The following is a 16,850-nucleotide window of genomic DNA, read 5'->3' as shown; positions in this document are numbered from 1 at the left end:
CTATTATCTGTCTATCATCTATCTAGCTACCCATCATTTAGCTATCCAGGTTTTCATTCTTCTATTCGTATATGTATATAATTCTTCTATCAGCATCTGTAGGTAATAATCTTAAGTATTATATATGTTTGTTATTATTAATAATAATATTATAGCTACATACAGAGAAACGTCTGCATTAAAATTATAGCTATTTACATATAGAGAGATGCTTCCATGATTATTTCTGGGGCATAGGATTTAGGATAAACTTTTCAATTTCTTCTTTAAATTTTTCTATATTATTTGAAATTTCTAGCAGCAGCTATCATTTTCAAAACATGAAAATACTAAAAGTCTTAAGAACTAAAAAATTTAAAAACCTAGACAAAATGGAAAAAATATCAAATATCAAAATTGGCATAAGAAATAAGGTACTTGAATAGACCAATAAGTTTTAACAAGATTAAATTATAATTTACAACCTCCCCTCTCAAAAAACTGTAGGTCTATATGGTTTTTGAAGTAAATTCTATCAAACTCTTGAGGAACAATAATTTTTCATCTGCATTATTTGTATTCAAAAAGAGACAAAACCAAAATCCGCCAAGTTCATCTCATATTAGTATAATCAGATGAACACAGTATTAAAAAATTTATACCTTCTTTGTCTTATGCAAGTAGATGAAAATTCTTTTAAAATATTAGCTAATTGATTCCAACAGTATGTTTTAAAATAACACAGCTCGATTAATGATGGTTCATTTTTAGAGATTCTGCCAACAAAAGTCAGACCATCAATAGATTAAAAATTTTTAAATCTCATGATAATATCGGTTGATATAGAAAAAGCATTTGACAATTCTTTACCTATTTATGATAAAAACTCTTAGCAAACTAAGAGTAGAAAAGGATTTAATTCTCTTAAATGGATGATGATAATATTTTAAAACCCTCAGTAAATATTATACTTAGCAGAGAAACTTTAAGTGCATTCCTGTTAAGACTGTAAACAAGATAAAAATTCGCACTGTCAGAAACTACTGTATAATACAACCAATACTATACTATTGGAATATCCTGGCCAAAACTGATGGAAAGAAAGAGAAATAAGAGGATTGGAAAAAAAGAAGCAAACTATTGGTTTTTGCAGATGGTGTTCTTATCTACTCAGAATAACCAATAGGTTCAACAGGCAAACTGTTAGAAATTGGTGGCAATCTGATCAAATTACCGGAGCTTTTCCAACAGCAAACAACTTAGAAATGTTAAATAAAAAGCAAGATAACATTCACATAGCAACGGCCACTAAAACATGTCTGGTAATTTATTTAACCAAGAATACTTAGCCTACTCGAGAAAACCGAAACATTCTAACAAAGGACATGGGAGAAACCTGAGTGAATGAGAGACTCCTAGTTCTTGGGGGAGAAGCCTTAACATTATAAATGTATCGACTCTCCCCACATTTTTCTGGTAAATACAATCTAATCTCACCAAAATTTTAGTTAAATCTTTGAGATCCATGATAAATTTATTCTGAATGGTGTTTGATCTTGAGGCAGTAGAGGACTTCTTAAACAAAAAGTTAAAAAAATCTCATAAGGTATAAAATGGGTTATTAAGTACATTAAAGTTATGAATTTCCGTTATATAAAGGGCACATGGGTCAGGTTAGAAACTTCTTTCAAAATAGGAGAAGAGCCTTTACAATGTTTCAATTGAACGGGGATTTCTATCCAGAGGAACACGTCTCAAGCAAGAAATGAAACCAATCGACAAGAAAAATTAACCTCATTAGAAAAATGGGCGAAGTATATCAATGGGAAATTTACAGAGCAATAAACTCAAAAAGCTAAGGAATCGTAAGTAACTTGGCAAATTAACAGAACGGCGAGCTATAATCGTATACCTTTTTCACTGGAAAGGATTAGAAAGCCAAGTCATGCCTTGCGTTGGCTGGATATGGGGCCATGTTCTTCTGGGTATGGGACTGGCACAGCCATCAGAAAGCACCGTCTGTACTGGGCAGGCAAAGTCAAGAAACCCGGACGCTATCAGCTGGCGAGACTGAAAGTCGATAAGGAAATGAGAGAGATGGAGGAAATAACGGTGTTGCCCGCTTGATTGAGTAAATTCAGATGACGGAACCCAAGATAGAGAAAAAGGAGGAGGAGCTGGTTTGGGGATAAAGACTGTGTTGTCCATGTTGCACTGTTAAGAATTATGAACTTATGGGACACCCTGATGGAGACAGTAGTCAATCAACATGAACTTCTCCCCTATCGAATTAATTCCCTTTTTCTTCTGTGTTTAGGAAACATTGAATCTTAATTGGGAATTTTCTCCAACTTAAATGCTGTTAGTGTTTATAGTTTAAGGACCAATGTTTCTATTAAGTTCTTCTCAATGATTAAAAAAAGAAAGAATAGGTAACTGATTTTTAAGGTCATCAAACTTGTGAACTGCAGTTAGGAGCCGAGTGGAGGTGTCACGTAACAATAATGTTCTCAGGCGTGATTTTTAAAGTGAGGTGAAGAATATTTAAGAGACTGGGAAGCTCAAGTCTTTTGGTGCCAGAACCCTTGAATTTATCAGCTCTGTCACTAGGAAGCTATGCAATTTGGAGCAAGATGCTTAACTGTCAATAAATGGGATTTATAATAATTACCTTTCAGGAATGTTATTAGGAGTCAATAAAATCTTATGATTAAGTGTCAGACACATAGTAGATGTGTCATAAAAGCTATTATTATTATTATTATTTTATATCATTGTAGACCTTTACCTTCAATTCTTACTCATTCTAAATTTCATAGAACAGTCTATATTACTACTGTCCAATAGGAATATAATGCAAGCTACATATGTCATTGAAATTTTTCAGTAGCCATAATAAGAAAGTAAAAAAAAACAAAAAAAAAACAGGTCAAATTGATTTTAATTAAAAAAAAAAAAAAACTCATTGGGAAAAAAATAATGCACATTATTTAATCCAATATGTGCAAAATGTAATTTCAACATGTGATCAATGTGAAAGTTATTGACAAGTTATTTTCCATTCTTTTTTTGTATTATTTTCCAAATCTGATGTGTATTTTATTCTTAGACGCATCTCTTTTCGGACGAGCCACATTTCAAGGGCTTAGTAGCTATGTGTGGCCAGTGGCTCCTACACTGAACAGCACAGGTCTGATGTTTTAAATGCTGTATTATAAAATCAACACCTTGTCTGTCCCATTCTCAGATAATATGAGTTTGTGGGAGAAACAACATGGCATTTTTCCCCCTACTTCAGTCATTAGAAATAGAGGTTTTTCTGGACCAGGCATGAGAACTTCTGTGCTGCTGGGAAGAGACATGTGAAATGCACCTTCCCCTCCTCCAGTCCCGGAGCCACACTGAGTGGGGCGAGAAAGGCCCTCGAACCAGGTCCCATGGAGAGTTGTGGCTGCACCCCAAGGGGACGGCAGGTTTCCCCCACTCCTCCTCTGCATTCGGAATATTAATTCTAAAACAAATCTTGTTGCCTCTCAGACCTTGGAAGGTCCAAACGGTGTCAGCCAGGAAACAATGGGAAGGGAGGAGGCAACTGTTTCCATTTGGGGCTCACTTCTGTCCCAGCGCCATCAGGCGGAGCAGACCGTGCGTTCTGCTTGGAATTGGTTTGGAATGAGACAAAGAAAGAAATACATATGGTATAATAAGCATATGGTGACCACAGATGAGGTAAGACAAGTATTAACAAAACTTGAAACAAACGAAAATGTATGAAATGATTACCTTTCTCTGCATTAGCTACTGGAATATCGTGCTTTGGGTGAGAGGGTGACCAGATGACTTCTCTCTCTCAAATCCGTTCTAAGTGTCTTAGTCTCTAGTTTTGGAAATCATCATGTAGATAACAATTTCTTTTACTAGTAGTTGGAACACATAACATGGAATTTGCCATCTTAATTTTTAAGTGTACAGCTCAGCAGTGTTGAGAATAGTCACACTGGTACAAAACAGATCTCCAGAACTTTCTCATCTTGTCACTCTGAAACTCCGTCCACGTTAAACGCAGCTCCCTTTCCCGTCTCCCTCCCTGGTGACCGCCATTCTGCTTTCTGTTTCTAAGAGTTTGACTGCTTCTGACACCTCCTTTAAATGGAATCGAACAGTGTTTGGCTTCTTGTGACTGGCTTGTTCCACTTGGCATAATGTCCTCAAGGTTAATCTATGTCGTTGGAACATTTTTTTATAATAATTTTTTTAAGTTTAATCTCCCAGATTTATCAGGTTTTGAAACAGATTTGATTTTTTTTTTCACCAGACTTTTACTAAGCAACGTCAATGCGCGACATGCATGGGAGGCCTATTGTCATGCTGAGCAGCTGGGAAGCTGGACTTTTCGGTCTCCGGTTAATGTGGCCATGCCTGGGACTCGCTTCTTTACTCCAGTAAGCTCTGAAGAGCGTGCCGGGGAATATACAGCTCTGTGTTCCGTTTAAATTCTGTCTCCCCAGCCAGGCATTTTATTATTCTGTTTTCTCCCAGGAGATGATTCAAGTCCACAAATTATGAGGAATATCAGCAAAAGTAAGCACAGGATATATGTGTGGCCTTGAATAAAATGGAGACCAATTCGTAAGCTCAATACTTCCAGCTCAGGATTTGGGTGGGGCACAGGCTGGCCGACAGCAAAGAATCCCACCTCACCAAACTTCGTCCCTCCCCTGTGCCTTCCCTGTTCCCAGCACATGAACATCTCCAGAGCAGCAAGGAATTCAGCCTTGGGTGTCTTAGGTGAAAGAGAAAAGGCACAGCGCTCCAATGTGATTCCCAGCCTGAAACGAACCAAACGTCTTTTGGTAAACAACACTTGAGATTTTTTTTTTTTAACGAAGGCATTAAACTGACCTTCTTTTGAAATGGGCTAGACAGGGTAAACAAGGAGAGATCTTGTTTTCCCTTCATGCTGGAAGAATGATATTTCTCCCTTTCCAGCTCAGTACAGTTGACTGAATTGGAAAGGAATCTATTTTCTCTGGAAAGATTTATTTGCCCAACAGTCGTGTTTTTGGCTGTGTGTGTGTGTGTGTGTGTTGGCAAGAAGCGATAGATTTTCCAGAACAAGGGTCGTCTTGTTCACAGTTTAAAGGGGCCCAGAAGTTGACTGAGGAATTTAAAATCAGGGGAAGCTTTTATAGGCTTCACCAACGCCATGTACAGACTCCTAAGCATGTCAGATTGGCCAGGGAGTGAGGACATGGAGGTGACTTTGCTGGGCAGCGAGTCTGTGGTCCCACCCCTGTCACGGGGGAGAATGGATAGAACTGTCTTTCCTTTCCTCGTCTCGATCTCGAAACATGACAGTCCCAGACGACCAGGGTCTGTTACGGAGTGTCCGCGCTTCTATCTATCAAACAGAGAATGGTTTCCACAAAAGTTAAACAGTTTTTTGAGAAATCCACATGGAAAAGCTAAGAGTAACTAACCTTCTCTCCCTACAACCACCGTTCTTTTCCCACTTGGGGACACACGTTTTGGGATCGAGCAAAGCTTTAATTCTTTTCCGATAAATTAGAGAGATTTCTAGGAGTCATGAGGGTCCCCTCTCTCCTCTCTCCTCTACTCAGCTTCACCAAGGACTGGCGTCATATCAGAAACGTCAGAGCAAGTATCCAGCTTTATGGAGAATTGTCGTCACTACTTTTGATTTTATTGTATTATGCTCCAGACATTAATATAAAATAAAAAACTGTATACTTCGGAATATTTTCTTGAGAAAGGTTCTTTGAAGGTGAATAACCTACTTCTTGTTAATTCAAAAAAAATTAAATATATATTATATATACATGTATATATGCATATATACATGTATATGTATGCAATAAAAATATTTTTTTGTATATATTTTCTGGTGTTAAACTATATATATTGGTGTTAGTAAAGAATAGACATGTGTGTGTGTATATATATAAAAAGCAATGTATCTTAAGCTGGAGGTTCTTTTCCCCTGAATTCTTGTTTCCCAGTCACTGCTTACAGAGCTCAGCTGACAGTTCAGCTGGATTTTGCACAAGCGACTTTCCACTCAGCTGGTCTTCACCTTGCCCGGTGTGGCTGGCCAACGGCGGGGACAGGAAAGGTGGTTTTCCTCCGAGCATGAAGCTGAAACTTCGACCACATTTTCCATCGCCCGGGGTCTGTTCTCAAGGAAACGCAGACAGGCAGAAGACAGAGCGGTCTGAGCTCTCTCCTCTGTAGACGTTGGCTCCCAGCCTCTTAATGCATTTAATTTAGCAAATGTCCACATAATTAAATGAGGGGGAAATAGCATTTTTCTTTGATGGCAAAATAGTTTCCAGGAGGAGAAACCGGCCGCTGGCATTGACTCAGAAGTGGTGCCGGAGGACGTTGCAGCGGTGAGACGCCCTCCTCCGGCCCCCGACGGTCCCCCTTCCCAGGGGCTGGCAGTCCTGCAGGGCTCAGTACGCACGTCGCTTCTCGAGGCATTTTTAACTTTCACAAATACGTTTTCCCTGTCGCGTGCCAAAGTCCATGTACTTGCAATAATTGGGAATTTCGCTAATTCTTATTATGTTCTTTATCGCCCAGTTTGAAGATGGTCGAGACTGAATCTGGGCTAAATGGGCTTCACGCTGGCTTGAGAGTCACGCAGCACAGCGGCTCGAGAAGAATCCCAGGTCTTTCTCGGGGAAAGACCTAAAAAGTTTTTAAGGGTAGGATCCAGTCATTTCTTCTTAATCTGTTCTCTAAATATCTAGCCCATAGTTGGTGTTAAATAAATATTAATTAGAAATAAATGCTGACCATGAGGTAAAAGAAATAGAGAAAGGGTGAGAAAAATGGCAGCGAAGGATAAATAGGGGTGACCTCCCAGTAGACCTAGATCCGATTTTCAGTCTCCCGGTGACCCTCGTAGGGCTCCCAGCCGAATGAAGCTTCTGGGTCTTTCTCCAGTTCACCTCCAGTCGAGTCCCCTAAGCTCTGTCCATACGTCTTTCAATCGGTGCCTTTGTTCTTACCCCACGGTGCCTAGGGACCCGTCCCCACTACGTAACTGCTTCTCTCGCCCCATTTCCCATCTCTTCGCCACCCCCAGCCCCAGCTCATGGCCTCAAGAGTTGGGGAAAATGTAAAACAGCCTCTTCCTCAAGATGAGGGCGATCTCTGGGATGGGACATCATTGACCGCTGCATGAATCCTGGAATCTGGGTTTCTGCCTGTGGGTCCGAGGGGGCTGCCTCGATTTAAAGGGAGGGGTTAGCACTTGCCACCTCATTGTCAAGGCTGCTTGTTCCCAGGATGCATTTCTCACTTGGGTCGCGGACAAACTTAAGATAACAGAATGGGGTAAAAAGAGACTCTTTTAGCAGCTGACTTCAGAACTCCTTCCGCCTTGATGAGACGGCCTGATGCGAATAGTTGAGCAGGGTGGTTCGGCCCAGGAAAGTTATGGAGGGAGGAGACAGAACAGAGAGAGGGTGGGATTTCTCTGTATAAGAAAAGGAAGGCATATCGCTTTTTACTAGTGAGGGTGGGGGTGGAAAGAAAGATGAATGTCGGACCACCTGGCAGTAGCCCTCAGTCGATAGGAAGAAATATTTATACCATATCAATTTAATCGTTATATTTGTTTACACTGGTGTGGTGTAAACCTCTCTAAGTCTTCGGTAAAGAAGGTAGAGTACTTATAAATTACAATAAAGTACATACCAAGACTGCGTGTGTGTGTGAAAATAAGGGATCCTTCTGAATTTTCCAGATCCATGTGTTAGAGAAATCCCACAGGGGAGAGTGAGTTGATACACACATGGCTACAGAGTCAATATTTCAATGAGAAGGATTGGAACTCGACCAGTAGTCTTATAAGGCATATCTTCCTTACGCATCCAAAGTCCAGGAGGCAATTTATTTCAGACTCAGAGGGCTGATTTTGTTTTCCTCTGATACCTTGGTTAAGTGAAAAGCACATTTAGCGAAGTCGGGGGAGGTGTGGCTGGACAGCCGTCTACAGATTTGATTTGGGTCTAGTAGTATTACCTGGGAAAAGAGATCAAACCAAAAGAACTTTTAAACTTCTGTCCAGCACTTTGACTCTGTTGAAAAAGATCCTGGCCTTCTTTCTCAAAAATTTATGGACCGCAAGCATGTGGAATCTTCCAAAAGTGTTGATGTCACGAACCCACATTTGACAAGGTTCGTAGAACATGTGAATCCAACCTCTGGGACTAACTGCCTGGACTGGACCCTGCTTACTTGTAAGTGACCTTTTGCAAGTTCCCCGTGCCTTAGATTCCTCTTCTGTAAAATGGGGATAATCATAGTTCCAATCTAGAGGCCTTTGAGAAGATTGAGTGAGTTTGTAAAAAGCACTTAGTTCTGGCACACTCAGAATCTGAATTATTATTATCTTCCCTTATCACAGGAAGCTGGAAAGAGGATTATGCTAGGCCATTTATGTATATATCTAAATCTTCCCAACAACTAATTTTCATAGCAATAAGACATTATTAAATCTGTTTTTTTGTCTGAAGACCTGAGACCAAGGAAGATAAGTAAATTTCCCAAGGTCACACAATTGGTTAGAATCAGACGCCTTATGGGTGGGTCATTTGTTATGTAAGTCTAGAAAGGAAAATTACAATTACTGGTTATTGCTCACATGAGGAATAGTGCAATATCTTATACAGTATTTGAATAGAAATGGAAAACTGAACAGGAAATAGTTATGTTAAGTGAATTAGCGTAGCCACATGCCATTTTGGGAAAGTATAAAATGAAATGAAATAGTTACAGTTAATCTCTGAGCAGAAAGGACACGGGAGGAGCAGTGTGGTTGCGCTGACCTGTCTGCAGAAGACTTAATTTCTCAATTTCTGGTCTGCTGTTGCTTGAATTAAAAAACAAAACAAAACAATACTAACAGTAAGTTTAGCCAACATCTCAAATATTAAATATATTCATATTAGTTGAAAGAGAAACAATATTTCTCCTTGAAGCTATATCTAAAGCAAAATTCTCTTTTTCTCTCAGTGAGCAGTTTGGGCGAGCCTGGTTTTCTGGCACTTGGCTTTCTCATCCGCGTTGTGGCTCGGAGCCCGATCTTGACCACAATTCTGGGGGTGGGCTGAGAGCTCGGAGAGAATCCTTCTTCACCGAGCACCTCCCGTGGTCGGCAGCACGCCCATCGTCTCTTCCAACCCCACCACCATCCTCGGAGGCCAGCACGCTCAGCCTCCTTTGAGAGATTGGGAAACTGAGGCACAGAGAGGTTTCGTTAACTTACCACAGCTACTACCTGGGGCAGCAGGCTTCAAACCCCGAACTCTGACCCCAATGCCCATGCTCCTGTTATTCATAATTCGCCCCCAGTTGGTTGAAGATGGGTCAGGATTAAGTCACAGTTTGGGCCGGGTGGAGTTGTCATAAGACTCAAATCATTCATTTACACGTGGGTAAGAAGAAGGAAGACATTCGGGTGCCCCCTTCCGAGTGATGCCGATGAAACAAACAGAGGGGACCCCTCCGGCCAGACCCACTGATGGGGGCCACGCTAAAATCCAGTTATTTCTCCTTTTTCACTCAACACTTTCTGACACTATTCCAAGAAGTTCACAGGCTCTGAACTCTTTTTTTTTTTAATTCATTTTTTATTATGGTGACGTTGGTTAACAAAATTCTAATCTCTTAAATCAGTGGTTTTCTTACTTTTCCCATGTGAAATAAATGGCACGTTTTGTTCAGGTGTACCCAGGTCTCTGAGGAACTTGCCATGTCTACATTCCTCTCTCTTCCACTTAGGAAAGCCGACGAGAATGAGCGAATACTGTGTGGTCATCAGAGCCGTAACTTTGAATCCATACGCATTGGTATAAAATAGTCCATCTTCCGCTAACTTCCTAACTATTTGTAATAAACTCTATGCAAGATCCCGAAAAGCTGTGACTCAGACATGTTTGAAATCTAAATGAAATAGGCATGGGGGGTATACAGTTCAACATATTTCCTAAGGAGCAGCTTTTCTGCATTTTCCTCTCTTTTTCATGTTTTCTTTCTTTGAGATGATTCTTTCTGTGTTCTATTTCCATCAGTAGAACTAACTTAAGTTATCCGGACTCAGCATCTTAGGGCTATTCTAGTGCCTTCCTCATGCTTTACTGTGTCTCCCATGTCAGTTCCCTTCCCTCCATCTTTAGTTCAGGTCATCATTATCTTACTTCTGGACTGTTGCTGGTCCACTTGTTTCTCTGCCTTTTTTTCCCTCTCTTTTCCCTATAATCTTTTCATTTCATTGCCGCCAAATGCCTCCCCAAAATACAGTTTAAATACTATCATTTTATTGGAACAAAACCCAGATCCAGTGCAAACTCCTCACTTCAGCCCCTAATAAACACTGCCATATGATCCCAACAAGCTTTCTGCTATCTGTACCCTGTGCTGCAGCCACAATGCAATCGATAACTGGTGCCTGTGTTTCTCTTTGTTCCGTCCATTCTGTATTTTATTAAAATGCTCTTCATCCTCTAGAAACTTCTCTCCTGATTCTCTCGATCCGATGTAATCATTCTTCCTTTGAACCCTCCTGTCATTAAATGAGCAGAAATTGCTGCATCTTACCCTAATTTCTATCATTATTTCTAGTTATCTGCTCCCTTGCCCCCGCCCCACCTCCAATACACTAAATTGTCATCTCCTTGGCAGTCGGGACTTTGTATCTCCTGTAGTTAGTTCCGGGATGGTCTTTCTCATGCGGTGATAATTGTGATCACGAATCATGTTTTTGTGAATGAAGAAGAGGGAGGAGGAGGAGGAGGAGGAGGAAGAGGAGAAAAGGGCGGTTAGACAGCTCTTTGCCCCTCTAGTCATCATGATTACACAGCTTTCATTGTCGACAAGTTTTATCCTATATTCGTCTAAAATCTGCTTTCTTGAAATTCAGTTCCATAAATATTTATTGAGTGACTACTATGCGTAAATTGCCCCACTGATCCGGATATAACCTATCTGCCTGCCCATCCCACCACCCATCATCAAGAACCAACGTTCTTCTCATATATTGAGAAAGGAAAAGGCTGCCGAGTCCACCCTCTTATTAGCGTCTCTAAGCTTCTCTCACCTCTGCTCTCCAGGTTAATTTCTTGAAAGTATCTTTCTCCACTTACCTCCGAGCCATAATAGATGTGGGGGTGCAGATAGGGTTGCTGAGAGAGTTACTGGAGTTATTATCGTTATGTATAGCAAACCCCTGGGGGTCAGAGGCCGAAAGATTTTTTTCTTCCATTTACGCAAAAAAAAAAAAAAAATGTATGCTTAAATTTTCAAATATTTGGAGATTACGACCCTATTTCCCATAAATCTTCTTTGGCAAGATTTATTTACTTTGCACACAAAGAGTAGAGGGATAGTTTAAAAGGTTCTTAGTCAAAATACCAGGAGATGGGTTTAAAAGGGGTGTGTTTAGAGAGAGGAGCCATTTATTTAGGACTGAGTGGATGAACGACGGTTCGTAGTTACAGGGATGAGGGAGTGTTGTGAGTGTCTGGATTGCATCAGCCTTTGGTGCTACTCCTCCAGAGCTGGCGGGAAAATAGACCCGAGTGTGCTCTCGTAGATTAATTTTGCGAGTTTGAATTCGCTGTAGGTAGTCGCTACGCAAAGCATTACCCGATGTGACACTTGGCCCAGCCAAGTCCACTCACGTGTCCCCTTCCGTCACCGTCTCTCTCCCGAACCAGGCGAGAACCTCGCAACTGGGATCCTAGTCCCCAATTATTCCGCGCAGCCCAGTGAGGGTGACCTCGCTGAAACGCAGCTCTAATCACATTCCCGGCCCAGGAGTCCCGTTTTCTTAAACCTTCAATTGTAAACTCTGATGTCCCCTCCGGCCTTGTCCCTGCGGGCGGTCCTACGCTCCATATAGAGCTGACCACCTCCATTTTTGACCTGTCATTTTTGATCGCGATTTCAATCATAGGACTTATGACCCTTTGTTTCCTCACATCTCTCTCCTACTTTCGAGACTGTCACCTTACATTTCCATCCCCAACACCTACCTACCGTAGCGCCCAGCATCCAGTGAGTGTCCAACATCTTATCTTCGGGACGAATGGAGGGTGAGGTTCAGTCTCTGTGGTTCTGCACCCCAGGCCTTCCACAGTCTTGCCTGCCTTGCCTCTCCGCGAGCTCCATCCCTTCGAAAACCATAAAGCCAACCTTTCCCTGAACGAGGCTTGAATTCTCCCACTGTCCAGACTATCGCTTTACCTGGGTGTCCTTATTCCTTGTCTAAACCCCGCTCGTTATTCCAGAGACGGTCCAGAGATCTCTCCTCCGCGAGGCCTTCCCTCGCTCTGGGAACACCGGGTCGTCCCGTCTTCGACAGCATTGGTCAGACACTTATCTCATGACCTCTTTCAACTTCGTTTTCACCGCAGCCTTTAGAATAGAGATTTGACCAAACAGGTGCTAAGAAAATTGTGTGGAGTGGAAATAATATGGCTCCTCGCTCATGAGCGCGGCCCTGTCCCGGGTACGTAGATCTTGCTCCTGAACTAGAAAATGGTGAATTACGGGCGCTGAGGGCAGAGCTAGATCTCCGCCAGTCCAGAATCTTCTCCTTCCTTTGTCTTCCCTGGAGGAGCGGGGAGCCAGGCTGCAGAGCCAAGAGCTTCCCAGCCCGGGTCCGGTGGCCTCTGGTCGTTCGCCTAGGGTACCACACAGACACTGTGCGTGGCTCCTTTTATGAAAAAGGTCAGGAGGCACTGACCTTAGTCAAATGAAGACAAAACCACGAACGTGTGGGCATGCACGCAGTGCCATGGGAAATGGGTCCTTTCGTATCCTATTTGTAAGCACAATAAAAAAGCTGAGAATCTGGCATCAGGAGCTATTTCCCAAACCCGTTTCCTACATCCGTGTGACTCGGAGCAAACATCTAAACTTCTCGGGCTTCTGTTTCCTTGCGGATTTTTTATCTTCAGAGATTTTCTTCTTTCAGCTGGCTTCGTCTGGAGTTGGGGGAAAACCATGATAGAGGTTTCCAGCCCCCTCCCCCACGTTAGTCAGGGTGGGGTCCGGGAGGCGGGCGCAGAGAGACCTCCCAAGGAGAAGAAGGCCACTGCTCTGAAGTGCCCAAAAGCCACTGGCCCAGGTGACGCCCACACTCCCTTTCAATGCTCACATCCTCGGAGTCTCTGAAAACCTATTTCTATCAATGTGCTGAAAGCAAGTCCATTAATACACTTTAGGCCACAAGTTTTTCCATTCTTGAAATGGTTTGCTTTTCTGGTCTGGTCACTGGATTGTTTGGGTTTTCTGAGAAAGTAGAGCCTCCGGGTGAGGTGCGAGCTCCAGTGGACATGTGAGTTAGAGCCACCAGGTCGACTTCAAAAACAATGGCCCCGCCTGGAAAAAGGAATGGGAACGTCCTTTGGGGGTATCGGATGCCATAGATTTCATCTTCAGGTGGCTTAATTCTCTCCCTCTCAATGAAATATTTATTACATGACTGTGAGCTAATTATAGAAAAATACAATCTTCAGGTGTTGTGCTCTTCACTAATTAATTCAACGAATAGTTGTTTATGGTAACCATACCACCGTTTTGCCTCCAAATAGTACAGATTAGACTTTCTGTGTGTTCTGTGATCTCTACTAATTATTTTTAACGCTCCCTTTCACCCTGTACAAGGAGCACCTTCCCTGCCAGCAATCTGCCCTGCGTCCGGGTTGGTATAGAGTCCCAAAGTGACTCAGCTCATTCAAGACAAGGAAGAGGGTCAAAACCACCTTGTCATTTCTGTTTCTGAACCTGGTCAATCGAAGGTGGTTAGTAGTAAATAAAGGATGATGAATGCATAAAAGAAGAAAAAAAAAAGAAGAATGATGTACTTTGAATGAATGACAGGATTTAGAATCAAACCATGTAGCTAAGACCCGATTCCATCTTGGATATGAATTTTTAGCGGATTCTGAAGTCTCACTTTCTCCTCCGTGTTTGCGTAACTGTGGCTTATAACACTGATTTTCCACACCAGGGTTTTCGTCATTGGTGTGAACATTAACCAGATCCCGACGATGACAGGCTGCAGTTGCTGAGCCAGAAACCGGTCCTGGAGGAGAGGATTCGCTCGGTAAACAAAGAACGGTGCAGGCGTCTCCTTCGCCATTCACGAGCGTGATTGATCCACCTGCTTCCACCCACCAGCTTCTGTCTCCATGCACAGAACTGGGAAGAGGGCCTTGTTTATGTGAAACCTTGTAAAAGGAATCCATCCCTGCAAGGCCTCCCCCTCTGCCACGGGGAGGACTCCAGACATGCTCTGCTCTGCGTAAACACGCGCTTTCTTCAACGCCTGGCATCCTTCCTTCGTTTATAGCCCATAGATTCTGCCCCCACCCCTGCCGCCATTTTGAACTAGTAATGTTTCTTATTTCACTTAAAATCTGATTCAGGTCTATAGCCATGTTACCCTGATTAAGCCCGATCCCATCTGATCTCGGAAGCTAAGCAGGGTCAGGCCTGGTGAGTACTTGGATGGGAGACCACCTAGGAAGACTAAGTGCTGTAGGCGTAAAAAAAATAAAATAAAAAATAAGGGATCGCAAGCTGACAAGGTCTTTGCAATCTGTGAGGTCAACCAAGGGTTGCCTCGCCTGAAAAAATAATCTGATTAGGATGTCTGGGGTCCTCGTCTATACGTGAGCACCACAGTAAGTCCAGTTAGCACCCATCCCCACACGGCCAGTAACAAATTTTTTTCATGTGATGAGAACATTTAAGATCTAGTCCTTTAGAGACTTTCAAATATACAACACAGTGTTGTTAAATATGGTCCCCATACTGTCCATCATGTCCCTAGGACTTACTTATATTATAACTGACAGTTGGCACCTCCCAACCCCCTCAACCATTTCACCTCCATGCCGGCCGCCTACCCACCTCTGGGAGCCACTCACCTGTCTCCGTACCCGTGAGCTCGGCTAGTTGTTACCGTTGTTTCTACAGTCCATGTGAGATCTCACGGACATTTGTCTTTCTCTGTCTGACTTATGTCACTTAGCATAATGCCCTCAAGCTCCCTCCACGTTGTAGTAAATGACGGGATTTCCTTTTTATTGCCAGGTAATATTCCATCCTATATATATGCACCACATCTTCTTTATCCGCTCATTCATCGATAGATACATCGATAGGTTGTTTGCATGTCTTGGCTATTGTAAATAATGCTGCGATCAACATGGGAGTTTATAAACATATCTTTTCAAGTTCGTGTTTTTGTTTTCTTTTAGTAAATACCTAGAAGTGGCATTGCTGAATCCCATGCTAGCTCTATTTTTAATTTTTTGAGAAGTATTCATACTGTTTTCCATAGTGGCTGTGTCCATTTACATTCCCACAGCAGTACGTGAGGGTTTCAACTTCTCTACATCCTCAGCAACACTTGTTATTTCTTGTCCTTTTGATGATGGCCATAACGGCAGGTGTGAGGCGACATCTCATTGTGACTTTGACTTTCATTGCCCTGGTGATTAGTGATTACGCCCTGACTGCTCTGCCACACCAAAGCATGCTGGGATCCTGCGAAAAACACCGCCTGGTCCAAAGCCCCCACTGGCCCCCGCTGTGGACATAAGCTCACCTTCCTCGTAGCTTCTGTGACTTTCTCCATAACTCTTCTCTCTGCATTTGTCACTTTTCATTTGTGACACAGTAATTTGCATAGAGCACTTAGTGCTCCTGTTCTTAGTATAAACTCCCGAATAACAGGATCTTCATATCCCCATGGGACCGGGACTAAGTGACATAATTAAGGCACTTGTCTCAGACACAAAATTTAAGTCAAAAAATCTCAGTCAAATAAATAGCATTGTAATGTGATATTTAAAAAAAAAATAAAAATTAGTGCAAAAATGTTTATGATGAAATAAATATCAAAATTTTCAATGAAGACAAGATCAGTATTTTTCCTTTTCCCTTGCAGATTTTCCCTTTGCCTCAGGCTCTAATATGGCCTGTCGCTGTTATCGATTCTGTCTTTATTGGAAATTTTGATAGTTTGCTCATTTTTTTTTTTGCATTAGTTTTGATTTTTTAAAACAACCATGGCATTAACGTGTTAGAATCTTGATCTTGGGAGTTTTGGCTTCCTCTTGAATGCTGTGTCCTGGCTCTGATCACCATAGCAACTCGCAAAAGACTTTGTCCGGATATGCACTCCGTTAATATTTTATGAATGAATGAATTGCATGTCAGCAGAGATATTTTAGGTTCTTTTTTCTTTTCTTTTTGCTAAAGGCAAAATGACACTTAACCCACGATCCAGCATCTACCACGTCGTTTAGACAGGCAACACGGGAAAGTAAGTGGCAGTGGTTTCAAGTGGTAGGTTGTAGCACCAGTCAGCACTACTCCTGCCGATTAAAATAATTGATCCTGAGCCTCTTCCATGTCACAGAGCACCCACCCCTCCAGCCTTGCTTCATTTCACAAACAATTCTCAAGAAGGTAAATAGCCGCAGAGGCATAGAATCATCTTCCACTTTCCTGTAGTGAATTGTAAGCCACTAATGACTACAATAACTCTTTTGGAAGTCCAGAATACTGGGAGCCTGGGTTCTGTTGATGAGTTGCTTTCGGGGAGAGGAAGAAGGCAAAGGGCTGGATGACCGACTGTGACGGGTGTCACCCTGCCAGCTATGCTTCTCAGCAAGACAGAAGGTGACGTTTTGTTTCATCACGGCAGCACAGACACGCGGGTGAGAGTCCCATTCTCAGGGGAAAAAAGACACAGATCACACAGGTAATGAGTCTGGTCTCATGATGGTGGGTTCCTCGGCGTATTCATCAACGTTTATCTT

General features: G+C 42.3%; 1 pseudogene; it reads left to right on the top strand.

Annotated features, from left to right (window-relative positions):
* The first annotated feature begins 14,444 nt into the window (after positions 1-14,444).
* Positions 14,445-14,563, top strand: LOC112482284 (annotated as a pseudogene).
* The last annotated feature ends 2,287 nt before the right edge of the window (positions 14,564-16,850 follow it).

This window comes from Pteropus alecto, unplaced genomic scaffold, assembly GCF_000325575.1.
Source record: "Pteropus alecto unplaced genomic scaffold, ASM32557v1 scaffold35, whole genome shotgun sequence".
In the NCBI taxonomy this organism is placed as follows: Eukaryota; Metazoa; Chordata; class Mammalia; order Chiroptera; family Pteropodidae; genus Pteropus; species Pteropus alecto.
This window is presented reverse-complemented; position numbering and strand designations above follow the sequence as displayed.